The sequence below is a fragment of the Pan troglodytes genome, chromosome 9 (genome assembly GCF_028858775.2).
Source record: "Pan troglodytes isolate AG18354 chromosome 9, NHGRI_mPanTro3-v2.0_pri, whole genome shotgun sequence".
Classification (NCBI taxonomy): Eukaryota; Metazoa; Chordata; class Mammalia; order Primates; family Hominidae; genus Pan; species Pan troglodytes.
In genome coordinates, this window is record NC_072407.2 from 19994587 (window position 1) to 20014794 (window position 20208).

Genomic DNA, 20208 nt, shown 5'->3' on the forward strand with positions numbered 1-20208 from the left:
ATTGTCCTGGATTACCCAGACAGGCCTAGTGTAATCACAAGAAACCCAGAGAGTGGAAGTGAGAAGCAGAAATGGAGGTCAGAGTGATGCCAGATGAGAAGGACTGGATGAGCATTGCTGGCTTTGAAGAGGAATGAAGGAGACCAGGAGCTGAGAAATGCAGGAAGCCTCTAGAAATTGGAAAAGGTAAGGAAATTGAATCCTCTCTGGATCCTCCAGAAAGGAATGTAGCCCTGCTGACAGCTTGATTTTATCCCAGTGAGACCCCTTTCAGACTTCTGAGCTATTGAATTATAAGATAAAAATTTGTGTTGTTTTAAGCCTCCAAGTTTTGGGTAATTTGTAACAGCAGCAAATAGAAGACTAATTCAGGAGGCTAATGCAGGAGACTGAGTGAGAGGTGCTGGGGCTTAGACCAGGAAGGTGAGAAAGAAGTAGAAGAAATAAATATTTATACTTACAATGACAAAGAGAGAGAGACTCATGGGCTGGGGGAGACTTGGGGACCAATTGGATGCAGATGTTGAGGGAGAGGAAGTCCTGGGTGTCCCCAGGTTTGGGGATAGACAAGTGCATGATGGTGATACTTGACTATGCCGGCCCAGTGAGGGCAGGAACTTTGTGTCATTCGCTGTTGTGTCCCCAGCACTCATCCAAATGCTGGAACATAGCAGGTGATCAATAAATATCTATCTAATGAATTGATTAAATAAAAGAGAGAATCTAGAAAGCCCAAGGTTGGGCAAAAGCAGTGAGTTCAAAGCTCAGCACTACCTCTCCCAAGCAGCTCTGTGGCCCAACACAGCCATCAGTAGGGTAAGGAAAGATGAGGCCACCATGGAGGAGCTCTTTGGCTGCACCTGTGCTTGTGGGGCTGCGCTCAGAGAGAGTATGGCCAGCTTCAGGGTCCCCAAGGCAGGCAAGGCAGACAGGAGGCGGCTCAGTGCTGACATTACCCACTAATAGGAGGTCCTTATCACCCAGGATGGAGCCGGGTGCTCTACTTAATTTAGGGGAAAGCTACTCTCCGGGAAACAGGTACCAATTTGCAGCAATCACAATAAGAAACATGCTCTCTCTGGCTGATGCAAGCCAACAAGGTAATAGGGCATTGTGCTGTGGGGAGAGATCAAAAGGATTTTTTTTCCAGGCCCACGGTGGGCACTTAATCCATCTTTTGCTCTCTCTCTCTCTCTCTCCCTCCATTACGGCCGTGGATGTACTATTTACAGGACCTACATTAGCTGCCTTTTCAGATATCGCACTTCCTCAAAACCACTTCAGAAGGAAAGTGAATTAGAAATGAATTTGAGACATATGCAGCGGCTTTCACTGCCTCCTCCCTGCTCCTGGCCAGCAGCCTGCGGAGCTGGGACCCACACTCTCCCAGCACTGGGTGACCCCGTCCCCCAGAGTCTGTGGACACACTGAACCCGCCCATGGGGCTGGTGTGGAGCCCCGAGGCCAAGGGTGAGTGCAGGGCAAAGTGTGGGTGAGGAATTAGAGCAGGAAAGGCTCACACTGGGCAGAGGCAGAGGTCGGAAGAGTGGCTCAAAGAACCAGATCCCGGGAGGTGGTCATTTTGGACAGCCCTCTGCCTTCTGTAAGGCCCCCATCAGGGACAGAGGCCCAGGCTCCCAAATGGGCCATCCACTTATAACTGTCCAGGCTGCCTCACTCCTGCCATGGTCCCTCCCTGACTTCCTGGGGACCTAGGCGCTGTGACTAGTTCCGGCAGTTGCCGGGCGCCATGTTGGTGAAGCGCCGGGGCTGCTAATGCTCCCTCTCCTCTTCCTCTTTGGCTCCCTCTCTCTCTTTTTCCAGACACCTTAAGGAATTCAACAACCCCTCCCCTGCACACAGGCTTCTTCCAGGTGTGAAATTCCATGAAGGGCAGAGGGAAGGCAGGCATGTGGGAGTTTTCTGTCCGTTGAGTAGGAGAAAGTTTCAGCACAGGAGAACCTGCAGTCAGAAATCCCCTAGCTTGGGCTCCTGCTTGTATAGAGGAGAAAATTTGTGAACAAAGTGACTCCTAGAATTCCTAAAACTAGGACTAGAACCTGACATTTCTGACCCACAACCAAATGCTTTTGCCTGTGTTTGATGAGTTTAAATCAAAGTGGTACAACTAGAAAGAAACTTGGACTTCATCTAGGCTGAGATTTTGGACGTGAAGTTGGAGCCATGGAGGGAAGAAGGGAATCTTCTCCCACTCCAGCTCCCTTTAAATCGTCTTCTTTATTGGGATTTCCCCTAAGAGTCTGGAAGTGAATGAACTATTTCAAGAAGGGGAGAAGCCAAAGGCACACCCCAGGCCATGGGCCTCCTTTTCCACTGCTGGGTTGATGTCTGTGGCAGGCAGGCTCTATAAAGGCCCCTAGTGATCACTGCCTCCTGGAATCTGTGCCTTAGTAATCCCCTCCCCTCGAGTGTGGGCTGGACCTAGAGACTCACTTCTAACAGACAGAACATGGCAAAAATGACGGACTGTCACTCCAAGATTAGGTTACCCAAAGATTCTACTTCTATCTTGCTCACCCTGTCTTACTTGATCTCACTCTCTCCACCTCTCTCTCTGAGGGAAGCCAGATGCCATGTTGCAAGATTTCCTCTGGAGAGGGCCTCTTGGCAAGGAACTGATGTCTCTGGCCAGCAGCCAGTGAGGACCTAAGATCTGTCAACAGCCATGTGAGTGAGCTCTGAAGCAGATTCCCTAGAGTCAGGTTGACGATGACTGCAGCCCTGGCTGATACCCTGACAGCATCCTTGTGAGAGAACTCGAAACCTTGGGAGGACACAGCTAAGCTGTGCCTGGCTTCCTGACCCACAGAAACTGTGTGATGATAATACATGCTTGGGGTAATTAGTCACACTGCAGTAGATAACGAATACAGGCCTTTCTGGAAGGGTGTTTTTCATGAGCAGGGACAGCCATGAAATTGCCACACTCTGGTGTTAAACTCATGTCAGGAGACCCAGGGTCCATTTTTGGCTCTGCCATTAATTCACTGTATGGCCTTGGTCAAGACCTTAAACATTTATGGGCCTTAGTTTCTCCCAATGCTCAACTAGGGAGGACTTCATGATGGCTCCAATTGTATGTGACTGGAGAACTAGGAAAGGGAAGTTTCCATGCCTGAGATGACTGCTGACAGTCCTGAGAAAGGAGACAAAGGGACAGATGCCTGACGGGCCCTGACCATCCCTTTTGCTCTTTTCTCCAGCCCTGAACCGCATGGCATGAGGCATGGCCTCAGTCTTCAGTGACATCCTCTGACCTCAGAGGCCCTGGGTCTCAAGACCTGACAGGATGAAACTCAAGACACTGGCAGCTTCCTTGGGAGGAAGAGAACTGCCCTCCCCGCCCCACAGACTCTGTGCCCAGCATGTACCCTGCCTTCTGCCCCAAAGAAACCTTAATTGGTCTCCTCCAGCTTTCTGTCCTCTCAAGGTCCCACAGGGACTCCTAGCTCAACCCTCCACCCCCAGGTGGAAAACCCCCTCAGGGGACCTGAGTGCCCAGAGGAAGTTTCAGAGGCAAACACCCACGTCTTCCTTTCCACAGACCCCTAGCAGCAGCACAGGCCCCTGCAGAGTGACAGGGCCCCAAGACCTTCCCCTCTATAGCCCAGGTGAAGGGCAGGTGCTCTTCCCTCCACACCAGGCCTAGGATGGTCCCCAAGGTTCCACTGCCCTCCCTTGAGCAGCAGGAAAGCCTGGGAAATGACAGGCAGCTGCACCACTCCTGGGGGATGAAAACAAGCCCAAATAAGGGTCCATTTATACCAACATTCCTTCAGGCTGCAAGGGAATGCCAGACCAGGGCAGTCTCCCTGCTGTGGCCTCGCCCTTACTGGGGCCAGGCCAGGCCTGAGTCTCTAGGCCAGGAAACGCCGTCTTGTGCCCCAGCAGGCAGTACTGCGGTGAGCAAACTCTCTCTTCTTTGAGTGTGCTTTTTCCTCTCACTGGGTCTCCCGAGAAGTTCCACTGAAGGTCAGCACAAGTTAGGGGTCCCTCAGGGGTTCCTGAAGCCCTGACAGGCAGTGTCTGTAGCTTCTGTGATCACTGCAGAGGGCTCCTACCACCTTTTATGCTCTGGCTGCCTCAGCCACCCTTCTCTTTTGCTCACAAGCTATCCAATGCTCCTAACTCAGAATTTCTCAACCTCAGCACCTCTGACATTTTGGGCTGGCCAATTATTTGTTGTGGGAGCTGCCCTGTACATTACAGATTGTAGAGGAGCATCCCTGGCCTCTACCCACTAGATGTCAGTAGCACACCCCCACCCCACTGATTATAACACCCAAAATATCTCCAGATATGCCAAATACCACCCTCAGTGGAAAGCCACTGTCCTAAATTTAAAGGGCACTGATCAAGTGTTCTAGCTGCAGGGCTTTGTGAGAAGAAAGGCAAGTGGCAGAGAGGAAGGGATCCTCACTGGACCCATGGCCGCAAACCCACATACTCCTAGCTCTCTCCCTGTCTCTCTCGCTCCTTCTCTCTCTCTCACACACACATACACACACACACACACACACACACACACTATAACTTGAAAGGCTGGAATGTGTGTCTCTGTTGTATGAATGAAGACCAGAAGAAGGTTAAGTGGCTTGCCCCAAACCACACAGTTAGGCAGAGGCAGAGGTGGGACTCAAGCTAGGCCCATAGGCCCTGACCCATACTGTGCACTATATTGCAGTCCCCCTTCTACAGATGAGAAACTCATGGCCCTTGGACTCTTCTGGAGCCTGAGAAGAGACTGCACCTCCCTTGCTGCTCGTGCTCCCCAGGAGTGTTGGTGTCTGCCGCCTATTTCTAGTGCCAGGCCCCCAGCATTCTCCAGCTCAGTCTGGGTTTCCTGAACCCCCTTGACTGAGTTGTACCTTCCAGTTTCTGAATTGTCCTGATCTTGGGTGATCGATTTGCATACTGTATCGATCTCAAGGGCTGTGTAATATGTTTGATTTGTGGCACTTTGCATAATTTTCTGATTAAGTTACTTATTTAACCTATTGACCTTTTCTCTTAATTAGAGTATCTGGGTACTGCAAATGTTGAGTAGTAATCAAGCTTCTCGTTTCCCTGAGTGGAATCGCGTCCCTGCCACTTCCCTGCTTCTTCATGATGCTGGCTTCCTTTGGAGTGGGGCACCCCTCTTCCCACCTTAACCGAGAGGAGGAAGAGGGGTGCAAGTGGGGCCAGGTCTTTTCTGGTCCCTGCTGTTCAGAAGTTCAGGACCAGGCCAAGACAAGGGACAGCATTGTTTAGAATAAGTACAGTAGTCTTGTCTTATCTCCAGTTTTGCTATCCAAAGTTTCAGTTATTCATGGTCAACCATGGTCTGAAAATAGGTGCGTACAATACAATAAGAATTTTAAGAGAGACAGAGAGCATATTCACATAATTTTATCACAATATATTATAATTTTTCCATTGTATTACTAGTTATTGTTCATTTCTAACTGGTCCTAATTTAGAAATTAAACTTCATCATAGATATGTATGTATGTGTGGGAAAAAAATAAAACAGATGCTCCTCTACTTAAGATGGGGTTACAGTTTCTACTGACTGTATATCACTTTCACACTATGGTCAAGTTAAAAAATCCTAAGTTGAACAATCGTAAGTTAGGGACAATCTCTATATACATACAGGGTTTGGAACTGTCTTTGGTTTCAAGCATCCACTGTGGTCTTGGAACGCATCACCCGAGGATAAAGGAGGACGACTGTATTGACAGTTGAGTGGATGAATCAAGACAGGGGTGTGGCCCAGAAGTTTGGACACCGTGACAGTTAACTATGGTTTGTAACAAACCACCCCAAAATGTAGTGACCTAAAACAACACCCATCTATTATTTCTTATCAAACTGTGGGTTGGCTAGACATTTTTGAAGATCTTGGTCAGACTGGGATGATTTGGGCTGACTTCACTTACGCATCTGCAGTGAGTTAGTGATTTGCAGGGACCTGACTGGTCTACCCCTCAGCTGGAATGACTGTGGTCTACTCTTCCCGTCTCTCATGTCCCTCCAGCAGGTTAATCTGGGCATGTTCTCATGAGACTATAAAAGAGCAAGGAGCAAGGTGGCAAGAGAGCAAGCCCTAGTGCACAGAGCTTGTGAAGCTTCTGCAGGCATCACATTTGTTCTCATACCATTGGCCAAAGCAAGTGACCTAGAATCAAGGGGTATGGCGGAGCACCTTGCCCACAATAGGAGTAAAGAAACAGGTCTGGCAAGCCTTTCTCTGTCTGCCTCAGCATAAGAGGGACCCTAATTAAATGTTAAGAGTCTTGACACTAGTGCACAACACAGGTGAGCCTCCTCTTCTTGCTCCATCCATCTGAGCACCCGCCCCCAAACTCTAAAGCTGAATGCTGTGAGCTTAGGCTCCAGGGAAATGAGGGTTCAGGGTACAGTTCACTACTGCCTCTTATATTGGCATCTACTTCTTGGAGGACCTCAATTAAGATACCCTTTTGGAGCTGTTACAGACCTGCTTGTTTTCTAGTCATAGTGGGGCAGGAGAAGACAGAGAGGCTGTCTCAAGCTCTTGGTGGCTGCGATCACTGTCCTCTTTCCTAGTGGGGTATGTCATCTTTGCTCTTGCTTCTCTGGAATAAGTGGAATACAGCTTCTGCCTCCAAGGGATCTATGCAGGATGGGGCATAGCTCTCTCCTACTCTCTGATATCTAACCCTGTCTGAAAGGGGAAGAATTGGCCCCGTGGAGGACCCCAGATTATTTTCAGAAATCCCCTTCAACAGCATCCAAATACCTCCTCTCCCCTGTTTGGTAGAATGTCCATTGTCTGCCAAAATCCACTCTCCTCTCCTTTCATACAAAGAGCTTTTTGTTTGTTTTGTTTTACAACTTTATTGAAGTATTAATTACATACAACAATCTGCACATATACAATAAAGTACACAATTTGATGAGCTGGATGCATGGACACACCCATGAAACTACTACCACAATCAAAACAGTGATCATAGCCATCACTCCAGAAGTTTCTTTCTGCCCTTTTGTAGTTCTTCCCTTCTCCTCAGCCTCCCTCATGCCCAGGAAGTCACTAATATGCTTTTTTGTTACTAGACATTGGATTGAATTTTCTAACATCTTATATAATTGGAATAATGCAATATGTACTCTTTTTGGTACACTCACCATAATTATTTTGAAGTTCGTCCCTCTTGTTGCGTATACCAACAGTTCATTCTTCTTTATCATGGAGTAGTATTCCATTATGTGAATATACCATAATTTGCTTTATTCATTCACTTGTTGAAGGAAAACTTGAATTATTTCCAGTTTGGAGCTTGCTATGGTTTGAATGTTCAAATTCAAATGTTGAAACTTAATCCCCAATGCAATAGTATTAAGAGATGGGACCTTTAGCAAGGGATTAGGTTATGAAAGCTCCACCATCATGAATGGGATTAGTACCCTTATATAAGGATACACAACGTTCACCCCCTTCCACCATGTGAGGATGGAACAAGAAGTGTGGTCTGTCTTCACAGACCCAGAGAGCCCACACCAGACACTGAAGCTGCTGGTGCCTTGATCTTGGACTTCCCAGCCTCCAGAGCTGTGAGAAATAAATTTCTGTCATTTGTAAGCCACTCAGTTTAGTATATTTTGCTGTAGCAGTCCAAATGGACTAAGGCAGGGCTATTACAAATGAAGTTGCTATATGTATATACAAGTAGACATATGCTTCCTTCTCTTGGGTAAATATGTAGAATTAGATTGTCTGGATCATGCAGTAGCTGTATGTTTATCCTTGAAAGAAACTGCCAAGATACTGTTTTAAATGGCTATACATTTTACATTCCCACAAGTGGTGTATGAGAATTCTAGTTGCTTTATATTCTCACCAACACATGGAGCGAACAGCCTTTTTAATTTTAGCCATCCTAGTGGTAGAGTAGTAACATCTCATTGCAGGTTTAATTCATATGTGTATTTGCCATCCATCTATATTATCTTCTCTTAAACTGGGCATATGATTGTTGAACTACAGACTCTATTTTTCAACCTCCCTTGCAGCTATTTGTGGTCATATGATTAGTAAAATATGAAAGAAAATTATTTTTTCACTCATGCTTGCTTAAATGAAAATTGCTTGCCCTCAGTTTGTACTTTGTATCAATCAGCTTTTGCTGTAATAATACTGCATAAAATCACTCAAAACTCAGAAGCAAATAAACAAAAGTATCTATTTCTTATTCACAGGTCTGCAGGCTTTTGAGTAGCTGCTATGTTTCTGGTTAGGGGTTGAGTTCAGGTCAGTTCCACATGTTTCATTCTAGCACCACAGCTCCAGAAATAGCAGCTACCTTGGGCAGGTTTTGCTCATGTCTGAGGTCAGAAGCTTCCAAAGGATCAAACAGAAACTCATGATACCTCTTCGGGCCTAGATGTAGAGCTAGAGCAGGGAAGTTTACCCAACCTGTTAAGCTGAACCAAAAGGAAGTTAAAATTTGTTAAATAATATATAATCTACCAATGCACTCTTCCTCTTCCCTTTAGCTAGAACATGGATGTGTTTGTAATCCACTTTTGGCCCTATGGGTTATCATTCTAAGGGATGGTGGGGCATCAGGATGGAGGGAACCTAGGTCCCTGAGAGTTCTTGTGGAGTAGAACCACCTGCTGACCTGGATGGTGATGCTCACTTGATGATTGTTAAGTTAGAATAAGATAACCTCCATCTTTTTAATGACACTTTATTTTTAACCCTCTTTGTTTCAGCAGCCTAGATGCTACTCTAGTATGTGCTCCAGCTGTTTCTTTTCCAGCGCAAGGAAAATTTTTGTTTTGCTTTGCTTTAATCTCTTTTCAGGTGGAAAAAAAATGCCTAGGAAGCATTCTTTCATGTCTAGCCACCCAGAAGAGGGAAGGTCCTAGGGTCAAAATGCAAAGGTTAATACTTCACACTACCATCTTGCCACAGAAGCTACTCCCCTGGGTGTTCCCAAGAATCCTGGGAACCAATTTGCCATATTCAGAACACTTCCTTCCCTGGTCTTCAGTCCACATGTTCACTTTCCTCTTAAACAGAGCTCCTTGCCTCCTCTCTTCACTGAGTTCTCTCTTCCCCAGGCTTATGGCTGGTCTAGCAGAGCCAGGTGCCAGGCCTGGCGGGAGCATCCTTGTCTCTTAACTGACAGTGCCTCCACCTAGCCTTGCAGCTCCACTTGACAAATACTAAATAACAGGCTCTGGCATCTCCTGAAGCTCTGCACTCATTAACACACTGGGAGGTAAGTGCAGGCAACCAGGGAGAATTTACTCTGCAGCAACAGGCTTCTCATATAGAAGCCAAACACACCCCAGCAGGTATCAAGTACAGAGGTTGGGGGCCTCCAAATGCCGCCAAAATTGTTCCATTCTTCCTCCCCATAAAGCCAGCCTTCTCCTCTCCTGCCTGATGTCTTCTACAGCTCTGGCCCCTTTCTGATACCTCTTTTGCAGGTGTAGCTGTCAAGCTCTTCTCCAGGGGAGTTTTCTAAGAGCCTGGAAAACTGCCAGCCTCATCTGCCACTTCCCCTCTTCCCTGCACACACTCTCTGGCCACTAGCAACTCCACCCCATTCTATTTAGCCCCCAGATCTCACTGCTTGCTCTTCTGTCATTCTGCAATGCCAGTACCTTCCTCTTCACCTGGCAAACTCCTATCCATCCTTCAGGTCCTGATCAAATGACCCCTCCTCCAGGAAGCCTTTCTCTAGATTTCCAAACACAGTGGCTATTTTGTCCTGTAGTTTCCACTGATTGACAACCATCTTTCTGTTCTAGTTTCAGCTTCCCTGCACTATTGTTAACTATGTATCTGTTTCCTTCCACCTACCAAGCTGTATGTACCTTGAATAAATGGTCAAGGCGATTTTTATATTTTGGTCTCCAGCGCCTGGCATAGTGTCAGACAGATTGCAAGTGTTCAGTCAGTATTTGCTGATGACTGGAGGGAGGAATGAATGAACAAAAATAGACAAATGAATAAATAAATAGGTATATAGAAGCCTGCTCAGATGTCTTTTCCCCTTCTAGCACTTATTTCTGTTGATTGTGTATTATACATTCATTTTTTATCTCCTCTTCCACTCTACTGTTAGCACCAGAAAGACACAGGCGTCTGTTTTATTTACAGCTGTATCGTCAGTGTCCAGCTCAGAGCCTGGGCCTTAAAAGGTACACAATAAACAACTGTTTGTCTAAATTAAAAAATAAAAGATGACTACATTGGAGTACACATAAAAGCATGAGTATATACCAGGATAAAAGCAAGAAGATCCAGTCAGTTTTGTAAACTAGAGAGACTTGGGAAATTCTTCTTGGGGAAAGACTTCTCTTTTCTTGGGAGAAAGAAAACTATAACTGGCCTCTCAGTTTTATAAAGGCAAGGCTGCAGGCTTACTCTAAAAGTGCATGTTAAGGAAATTCAGGGCCAAACTTAAGAGTCTGCCCTATGAATAAGGGCGTGTATGTATTTGTACCTTAATTGTATGTATGTATGTATGTATGTATGTATGTATTTTGAGACAGCGTCTCCCTCATGTAACCCAGGCTGGAGTGCAGTGGCGTGATCTTGGCTCACTGCAACCTCCATCTGCTGGGTTCAAGCCATTCTCCTGCCTCAGCCTCCTGAGTAGCTGGGATTACAGGTGCCCACCACCATACCCAGCTAATTTTTGTACTTTTAGTAGAGACAGGGTTTCACCATGTTGGCCAGACTGGTCTTGAACTCCTGACCTTAAGTGATTTGCCCACCTCAGACTCCCAAAGTGCTGGGATTACAGGCATGAGCCACTGTGCCCTGCCATTAATTTTTTTTTTAATATTAAAAGAGTGGCAGTTTTTCATTTTTGTTCTGTTTTCTTCTTCCTGATGAGTAGGAAGGTAGAAGTTCCATGGCTTTGGGCCCAGATGAGAGAAGAACCTAAGTTGAGTGGAAGCATCAGTGCCCCTCCTTGGCCCCTGCCTGGAGATGGAGGCCATTAGGACCTGGAGAAGGAGGTGAAAGGGCTCCTTGTGATGGGCCATAAATAGTAGGCCTTGGGAACTTTGTCATAAAAGGTGTAATTTTAAGTTTTCCTTCTCTGTGTTGCCATTCTCTTAGAATATCCTCAATATAATCCATGACTCATGACAACTTTGTGTCACTGGAGACTTGGAGAGTAAAGGGAGCTCCTGTGTCCATACTTGGGGCAAACACGGGGAGAAAAGGGAAGGGTCCACAGAAGCAGGGACAGCGATAGAGCATGCGGAAGAAGCCCAGGCCTATAGCTCACAGACAGAGGTGTCGAGCAGCAGTGGCTGCAGGTCAACACTCCCCAGAAAGCTTCAGAAAATTCAGGTGGGGCTGAGATGCCCTCTGGTCAGGCAGGGTGAAGGCTCTGGCATCATATTTGAATGGTAAAGGAAAGAGGGGCCACAAGAACCTGGAGAATGGAAGAAAGGAAGGAATGGAGGGAGGGAGGAAAATAAATAGATGGATGGATGGGTGGGTGGATGGATAGCTGGATGGGAGGGTGGATGGATGGGTGGGTGGGTGGGTGGATGGATGGGTGGGTGGGTGGGTGGATGGATGGATGGGTGGATGGATGGATGGGTGGGTGGATGGATGGATGGGTGGATGAATGAATGGGTGGGTAGTTGGATGGATAGATAACTAGCTACCTACCCGCAGGTAATAGACCCACACAGAGTGACTGGCCACTTGGATGTCTGAGTTAAAAGGAAATAGGTGAATGCATTACTCATCTGGAACTCACTTTCCTGCCTAGAATCCTCAAACACAAGTCTGTCTCTTCTGCTTCCTGGCCCTCTGCCCTGGCAACCCCTATCCCAGGCAGACAGGGATTGTGCCTCAATCAGCCCAAGGGAGGAGAGCTCTAGTTAAAATATTCAACTGCAACAGTTAAGAATGCACACTGATTAGCAGAGTGCATTCCAGGCCCCGCTACTGCACTCCACAGCAATAGCCTGATTAGTGAAGGAGGCCGTTCAATCAGCACAGCCCGCAGCACTTACGGCCCTGGCACTGCCAGCTCCTCACAGGCTGGCCCTCGAGGGCGGATGGGGCAGGCAAAGGGATGTGGCTGTTGCTGACTCCTAGGCAGTCATCTTTGCTTCCAGCCTTCTGCCCACCCCTCTGAGACCAGGACCCTCAGAGTCTTCCAGGCACCTATCATTTAACCACTTAATTATCACAGCACTTTGAAACTGATATTAATGCTATTCCCATTTTATAGATGAGAAGACTGAGGCCATAGTACTAGAATTCAAACCCAGGTCCAAAGTCCACATTTAATAGTACCTGCTAGAGTGAAGGAGCTCAGTCAGGCACTGGCAGGGGCCCTTTAAATCCAAAAGGCTGGCCAGGTGGGGTGAGGCTGATGGGGATGGGATTATTCCTTTTGTGGGCTTGTCTTGGCTTCTGCAAAGCAGAAGACCCCACAGACTTCCATTCCTGGACTTACCTACAGCTCCCTGGACACCCCATTAGTCCCTCAGACCACAAGAACTGCCCCTTGCCCCTGCCGTACCAGCTGACCTCACAGCCCCAAAGTCCTTTTGCAGCCGTCATGTCCAAAGCCAGGAACCCAGCCTCCTGGTTTCCCTGAGCTGGCATCAGTGGCTCTAGGGGACCCCTTCATATCACAACTCCTCTTTGTGAGAGCTTAACAAGGTGCTACAAAGCTTCCACTGACTCAGAACATAGGCGAGGGAGGCCAAGTCTCATTCCTACTGCTCCTGCCTCTCCCAATTCCTAGTCTGGCCCAGAAGACCCTCTTCAGTCTTCCCAGCATCCCCCCCTCCTTTCTTTTCTTTCCTCGTACCCTATCTGCGTCACTCCCACACCCCACAAATGCTGCAAAACTCACCTAGGCTGCTCACTCTGCCATTCAATTCCCTCCTCTTCCTCCTACCCATCCATGCAATAAACACCAGCTCCTCCTTCAAGACCCAACTTGACAGCCGGGTGCAGTGGCTCACGCCTGTAATCCCAGCACTTTGGGAGGTCAAGGCGGGCAGATCACGAGGTCAGGAGGTCGAGACCATCCTGGCTAACATGGTGAAACCCCGTCTCTACGAAAAAATAGGAAAAATTAGCCAGGCGTGGTGGCGGGCGCCTGTAGTCCCAGCTACTCCGGAGGCTGAGGCAGGAGAATGGTGTGAACCCGGGAGGCAGAGCTTGCAGTGAGCCGACATCGTGCCAATGCACTCCAGCCTAGGCGACAGAGCAAAACTCCATCTCAAAAAAAAAAAAAAAAAAAGACCCAACTTGAGTATCCTTTTCTTGATGGAGCCCTCTTAACCCCTCTCCTCCACCATCCCAAGACTTAAACAGCTACCCTTCCTGTGGGTTATCCTGGGTCCATTCCATCATCAGAGGTCTGAGAATACCCAAGTGTTCTTTTATATTCTCATGTTTGCTCCTCTGCCAGGTTGTCAGAGCTTGAAGGCAAATTATCGGTCTTCTTCCTCTTTATTCCTCCAGCACCCAGCTGGGAGTAGGTACTTAATGATGTTGGATTAATCACTGATTCTCAAAACCCTTCTGTCCAGCCTAGCACACTGCCTGGGACATCGTATTAAATCGTTGATTAATAAGTGAATGTGGGTGGGTAGGGACTGGGGAAAAGCCCATTGTTCAAGATAGGTTCAAGTTTTTGCAGAGTAAGCATGAGCCCTGAGTCCCTGGCAGTGAGACATTTCTAAAGCCTCCTCTGACCCACTGAATGCAGTGGATTCAATGTTGCTTCAGAAGACCTTTGTGGTTGAGGCTGGGCACGGTGGCTCACGCCTATAATTCCAAACTTTGGGAGGCCGAGGCGGGTGGGTCACTTGAGGTCAGGAGTTTGAGACTAGCCTGGCCAACATGGTGAAACCCCATCTCTATTAAAAGTACAAAAATTAGCTGGGTGTGGTGACACACGTCTGTAGTCCCAGCTACTCAGGAGGCTGAGGTGGGAGAATCCCTTGAACCCAGGAGGTGGAGGTTGCAGTGAGCCGAGAATGTGCCATTCCACTCTAGCTTGGGTGACAGAGTGAGGCCCTGCCTTATTTTAAAAAAAAAAAGAGCCTTCATGGTTTCATGGTTTCATGTGGAACCCACACTGCTTTTACTTGTCTCCAGGCAGAAGGGACAATGAATTGTGACTCGGAAATTAATCAGATGAGACCTGATGACTGAAGTACATCACAGAGCTAGGAAGAGAGATTACTAAGCAACACGGTGAGAGCTCCATCCTCTGGGTATTCAGCCAACTACAGATTACTCAAAGGCAGACATTCTGGGATCTTCCATCCATCAAGCTGAACCAGAGTACAAGGCCAAAACCAGTGAATGACAAAGCAACCCCATGCCCAGCTTAAGAGTTTCCTCAGAGAGTTTGTCTTGTAGGAGTCATTAGACACTAATTTGATTCTATTTGCATGTGCACACCCTGCCCTTTGCCAAGCAGGGAGAGAATCACACTTGAGAGCTAGCGCTCAGCTCAGTCTCTTCTCCACACCACGCTAGTGCACCAAGAACAAGCTTATAGGTGTGGCAAAAAAACAAACCCTGCCAATGCTCTAAGTATATGTTTGATGTAATCTTATTTCTCATAAAATTAAGAGGATAATATTTTTAGGTGATGCAGAGTATGAGGCTGTCATTAGGTTACTCCGAATCTCTTTCTCTCTCTCTCTTCATGGTAAAAATTAAGTTCCATTAGGAAAATTCTTCCTCCCCTTCCTTCCTCCCATTGGTCTTTCCTCCTAAGATCCAGGTAGCTCTGAGAAAGTTTGTTTCATCTATGCGTTGGCCTGGGAATCCTCCTCTTGTTAATCTACACAAATAAAATCATCTTAAAGATAGAAAGCTTTTGTACAAAAATGTCCTTCATAGTGTTTTCTATATTAGCAAAATGTTGTACAAATAATACATAATCTAACATCTTAAAAAAGGGGAAATGGTTAAATAAATTATAGCACAAAAATTCTGGGAGATATATAGGCGATGATTAGATGACAATGTCAGGTCAGTTCAATAAATACATGTTCATTAGTTCCCATATGCCAGGCACTGAAATAGGCATCTGTCTTATATGTATGTATACATATGTAACAAACCTGCACGTTGTGCACATGTACCCTAGAACTTAAAGTATAATTTAAAAATATATATATATAAAGAAAGATAAACAAGATATGGACCCCTAAAGGAAACTCACTATTTTCAGATTGTAAGAGAAAACATTTGCATATATTAAATTGTAAAAGAACAATACATGAACTATGCTGGAAAATGGTTTTTTTTTTATATATACACAGTATGTTCTTCACACCATTACATTTCTCCTAATAACCCCATTAACATAACCCACACTCCCATCTTGCCACTGTGAGATTGTCCTTCACTTCCTATCCTGGGTCAGGAAGAATTGCACTCCCAGGGATGTTCACACATATAATTCAGTCCTGTCATCCTTCTCACCGTGTGTCATCTTGAGCTAGTGTACCAGTGTTTTCAGTAGCCAGAGACTCACTTGCAGCCCATTCAGGGGAAGCCTTGGCCAGATCACTCTGCTAACCATCACTGCCTGCCCCAACATTGTCCCCAGGGCCATCCAAGGAGAAAGAAGTAGAGAACAAGGGCAGTTTGCAGCCTCACAGAGTTGTTATTAGAAACAGGCAGTTTCACATGGCCTCACGCAGACCTACGCTGCCCCTGTCCATGGCTGTGATAGCATCTTAGATAGATGGTTCTAGGGAAAGGAAAGGATGAAAGAGTGGGCCTCTCAATCATGATTGCCACCAACTTGGGCCTGGGCTCTTTACTGTCACTAGCAGAGAGATTAATCCCAAAGAAAATTCTTAGGGCTGGGCTGGGTGGTCAAGAGAGGCTCCTGAGCCAGCCTCACACTGTGCCCCATGACCTTTCCCCAGGGCAGTATTAGCTGTAATGAGGAGCGATGGCCAACAGATCAGTCACCCCTTGCCCTGGTGGGGTTCCCCTTTCCTCCATGGTAATGTAACTTCTGTATTTTAGTATCCTGAAGAAAGACTACATCGCGCATACTCCCCTGCGGGCAGGCAGGATAAGTTCTGGCCAATGGGATGCAAGCAAAAGGGTTACAGCTTCCTTAAACCTTTCTTAAAAGTAAGCTGGGATATACCCTTTGCCCTGTTTATTTATCCCTTCCTCCATCTTGTTTTCTGGAATGCAGATATGCTGTGTAAAGCTTTAGTTGCCATTTGAATCATGAGAATGAGGACCATATTCTAGAGATGGAGAGGCATGAGCTAGGAGTTGCTTAAGAGGAGCAGAAATGCCTTACCAGCCATGCATAGCTTACCAGGCCCAAGTTGGTGCCAATCACACTTGAGAGGCCCACTGTTTCATCCTTTTCTCTCCCTAGAACCATCCATCTAAGATGCTGTCACAGCCATGGACAGGGGCAGTGCACATCTGTGTGAGGCCATGTGAAACTGCCTGAGAGCAAAATAACACTTTCTCTTCCTCCTCCTCCTTTTTTATTATTTTAAGCTATCGCTTATTTGGATCTCTGAAATTAGCAGCAGAATCTAATACAGTGTCCCTTCCTCCCCATAATCTCAGTTGGTATCATCTCCAGAAGCCTTCAAAATGGAATATGGTCAGCCTCTCCATCCTTTCTTCCTCTCAGTAAGCTCCATAATTCTTATGCTGATTTCTTCATGACCACCTCAGTAACCTTTGAATACTTCATACCAAGGGAAGTGGGAAGTATAACCTCTGTCAAACCAAAAACTTGTGTTATAAACAACCTAAGTATTAAATATAGCAAATGTGATTAACTGTTAGTCATAGGATGATTTTTATTTCTTCCCATTTCTAAATTTTCTTATTTTCTTCAATGAGCATTTATTGCCTTTATAATTAAAAGTAAACAACCTAATAAAAATGATCTGTTATGTCTCAAATCAAAAAATGTAGAAATGCCTCTGAGGATGTGATGGTTAATATTAGATGTCTACTTGATTGGATTGAAGGATGCCTAGATAACTGGTAAATTATTGTTTCTGGGTGTGTCTGTGAGGGTGTTGCCAGAGGAGATGGACATATGAGTCAGTGGATTGGGAGAGGATGACCCACGCTCCCTCAATGCAGGTGGGCATCATCCAATCGGCTGCCAGTGCAGCTAGAACAAAGCAGACAGAAGAAGGTGGGATAAGCTGGCTTGCTGAGTCTTCTGGCTTTCATCTTTCTCCTATACTGGATACTTCCTGCCCTTGGACATTAGACTCCAGGCTTTTCAGCCTTTGGACTCTTGGACTTATACTAGTAGTTTGCTGGGGGCTCTCAGGCCTTTGGCCACAGACTAAAGGCTACACTGTTAGCTTCCTTACTTTTGAGGTTTTTGGACTCGGACTGAGCCACAACTTACTTCCTACCTCCTCAGCTTGCAGACGGCCTATCATGGGAATTGTGATCATGTGAGCCAATTCTCTGTGACAAACTCCTTTTCATATGTACATCTATTATATTACTTCTGTCTCTCTGGAGAACCCTGACTAATACAGAAGACAACCCAAAAGTCCAGAGGATAATTGGTATTGTCAGAGTGGGCAAAGAAAGGAGTGATGCCCCTCTTAAGGAACCACGTACAGAAGGTGAATTTGGCCAGTTACCATGCCAAGTGACTTGCATGTGCTATCTCTAGTATACATAAACCCCAAAGACAGGTACTGTCTCTGTTTCATAGATAAGAAATTATAAGGCTCAGAAAAATTAAATATTTTCCTCAAGGTCACACAGCTGGATAGAGTTGGAATTTGAATTCAAGACTCCCCAACTAGAAAGCCCATACCATGTCGCCATACGAAGCTATTTTACTTGCCTAGATATTTTAAGAATTGGACCCACCATATCACCCTTATGAGAGTCAGAACTCTAACTGTTGGTTACACATGTAAGAAACCCCAACCCAAACTACAATAAGAAAAGAGAATTAACTGGCTCACAAAGCTAAAAGTCTGGGGGCAGGGGGTGGGGGATAGTTTTAGCTTCAGCTTGACTGGAGCTCAAACCATTTCATCAGAACCCATTTTTCTGTCTTTCAGCCCTTTTTTTCAGACATCTCAGTTGACAACCTGAGCAATAGCTCTGACCTGGAAGCATCCAGCTTTATAGCCAAAGAGAAAAAGCGCAGACCTTTGTCCCAGAATTCTCATCAGAAGTGTCTTTCATCTCATTGGCCCTGTGTGAGTCATGTGCCCACCCCTAAACCAATCACCATGGCCTCAGGAATGCATTGTGATGAGTAGTTTAGGCTGGGGTCAGTTTTATCCCCATCCAAACAACAGAGCTGAAATCCGAGGAGAAATGATTTCCCAAAGAAAATTCCAAGGATCATTTAACAGAAGAAATGTACAAGATGCTGGGGACAGAACTACAGGCATCCCCCAAGCTCCCAAGGCCTGTAACAAACCTCCACTGCCCTAGGACTCAGCCTCCTGAGGAACCACTTCTCTGTGTAAATACTTAAACCCATCCCATGGCTGACACGCACGTGGCCCATGGAAAAATGGCTTCTGTAGGACACACCTCCTCCTTTTCCCAAATGGACTTTGTTCTTAAAATCCTTTAATGAGGAGCAAGCAAGCATCACTCATCTATCTGGATGTGGACTCAGGGCCAGAGGCATTTGATGATTTATTAATTGACCCACCAAATCTAGTTCGTCCCCATAGGCCAATGCTAACAGGCCATTTCATTTATTACTTGGCAAAGTTTGACTTCATGAAGCAGATCCCTTTTCAATTACTTCTTACAGAAAAATTTCCTTTGGCAATTCAGTGCAGTGAACTTTTATTAAGCACCAAGTATGTGTCATGAACTGCTGGGCTGGGTACAAAGATGTGCTCACAACCCAGCAGATGGGACAGGTCTGTGAATGAATGAGTGCAGTGCTGTTCAGACAATGTTCTATTCATTTTCTAAGGCAGCCCTAAGAAATTGCCACAAACTTGGTGGTTTCACACAAAAGAAATTTATTCACTCACACTTCTGGAGGCCAGAAGTCTGAAATCAAGGCATTGGCAGGGCTGGTTCCTTCTGGAAACTCTGAGGAACAATCAGTTCCATGCCTCTCTCCTAGCTTCTGGTTTCCATCAGCAATCCTTGGCATTCCCTGATTTGTAGACGGGTCGCTGCGATCTCTCTATCTCCATCTCCGTCTCCGTCTTCACCTGGCCTTCCCCTCCGTGTCTATTAAATCTCCTTCTGCCTTTTCTCATTGGATCTTGGGCCTACCGTAATCCAAGATGATTGAAACTCAAGATCCTTAACTTAATATTATCTACCAAGACCCCTTTTCACAATAAGGTTGCATTGACAGGTTCTGAGTGGGTGTGTCTTTTGGGAATCCACCATTTCACCCACAGCAGTTGCTTTGCAGGGTGTGGCGATGCATCAGAGGGGAGAGTGGATTTCTGTCTTTAGAAGGTGACAGCAGTGGTGTCCTCACAGAGGAGAGCATGTCTGAGCTCTTCACAAGGACAGAGGGGGTTATCAGGAAGGAAAAGCATTCCAGGAAATAGCAGGTGTTAAGGCAGAGAGCAGAGAAGGAGCAGTCACCTTCAGGGAACAAACAGTCATGTGGCATGGCTGAAACAAGGGAGAGAGTGACCAAAGAAGAGGCTTGACAGGGAGGTGGGGGCCTGAGAGCCTCGGGAAGGAGTCTGGACTTGAGCCCATGGGTAACACGGAGCTGTTACAGAGCCACTGCAGAAACAACAGGTTTGTCCTATATGAATGAGTGCTTGGGTCTACTCAAAGGGTCTTAAGGATTTTCAGCATTTCCTTTGTAACCTTGGCAAATAATAGATTGTGAGCAATGTAAAAGCAAGATTCACATTTGATTTACCTTTGTGTCTTGCACAATTCCTATGTCTAGCATGTAGTCCTTGCTCAGTAAACATGTTCTTTTTAATGAATGAACAGAAAAGAGCTGAAAAGGGTAATTGCCAAGGCTTGAAGGCCTCGGGTTCTCACCTTTCAGAGGCAGTGTGGGACTCGAATGCAGAACCTGTGGGCCTGAGACTCTCCAAATCACAGTGCTGTCACTTATGAGCTCTGTGGTCTCAGACAACCCCTTCCCCACCTGGGTTTCGGTCTGCCCATCTGAATGATGGAAATGACCACCACCCTCATAAACA

The 20208-nt window shown here is 46.3% G+C and overlaps 1 long non-coding RNA gene across 2 annotated transcripts; it reads left to right on the plus strand.

The window, feature by feature from the left end:
• Positions 1-1736: 1736 nt before the first annotated feature.
• On the plus strand, positions 1737-19889 carry LOC107967029 (uncharacterized). Of its 2 annotated transcripts, XR_001707172.3 has the most exons (5): positions 1737-1874; positions 2590-2688; positions 14159-14257; positions 16628-16693; positions 18112-19889. It is a non-coding gene; the product is annotated as an uncharacterized LOC107967029 (long non-coding RNA). The 2 variants fall into 2 exon arrangements; XR_001707171.3 differs by lacking the exon at positions 16628-16693 and having other exon boundaries at positions 2586-2688.
• The last annotated feature ends 319 nt before the right edge of the window (positions 19890-20208 follow it).